This window comes from Myotis brandtii, unplaced genomic scaffold (assembly GCF_000412655.1).
Source record: "Myotis brandtii unplaced genomic scaffold, ASM41265v1 scaffold63, whole genome shotgun sequence".
Lineage (NCBI taxonomy): Eukaryota > Metazoa > Chordata > Mammalia > Chiroptera > Vespertilionidae > Myotis > Myotis brandtii.
The window spans coordinates 1,187,054-1,187,696 of record NW_005370411.1 but is presented as its reverse complement, the minus strand read 5'-3'; the positions used below and the strand labels follow the sequence as shown (position 1 = coordinate 1,187,696).

General features: G+C 69.7%; 1 protein-coding gene across 1 annotated transcript in view; it reads right to left on the bottom strand.

The window, feature by feature from the left end:
• The window catches only part of LOC102255541 (ephrin type-A receptor 6), a 994,071-nt gene that overhangs the window by 127,739 nt on the left and 865,689 nt on the right, over window positions 1-643 (bottom strand). The window lies entirely within an intron of this gene.

Sequence of the window (643 nt, the reverse complement as noted above, 5' to 3'; positions counted from 1 at the left end):
CTGGACGCCCCACAGCTGTCCGAGAACCGGAGGGCCCTCAGCGTGTCCTGCCCGGTGAGGAAGAGGGCCTGGTCCAGCCCTGGCCGCCTGCTCCTGCTCGCAGCCCCTTCTTCCTCCTCCTCGGCCGGCTCATGACATGACGTCCCACGGGGCTGCGTGCTGGTCCCAAGGCTGGTTCCTCCCGCTCGCTTTCCCGTCCCCACGAGGGGATCTGGTTCCTCCTCAGGCCCTTGTGCCTCTTCCTCACCCCGCTCCAGCTCCCCGCTCCCCGCACCGGTGTCTGCAGGGCAGGGGCTCAGCTGGGACTCGCACCGCCGCAGCCTCACCAGCTCCCGGGCTTCTTCTCGTGCTGCTTCTCGGCCGGCGCATCCGGAAGTCCAGCTCCACGTACTGCGGCTGCTACTCGGCCGGCGCAACCGGAAGTCCAGCTCCACGTCCTGCTGCTGCTCCTCGGCCGGCGCAACCGGAAGTCCAGCTCCACGGCGGCCACGTGCTCCAGGGAGGACTCAGGGCGAACATGCGCTCCTCCTCCGTCTGCAGCCAACTTGTTGGGGCTCAGCGTCCGCGGGAGGCGCAGGGTTTGAGCGAGTCCAGGAAGGGGCGGGCCAGCACCTCCCTGAGCACGTGGCCGCGGGCATCCACA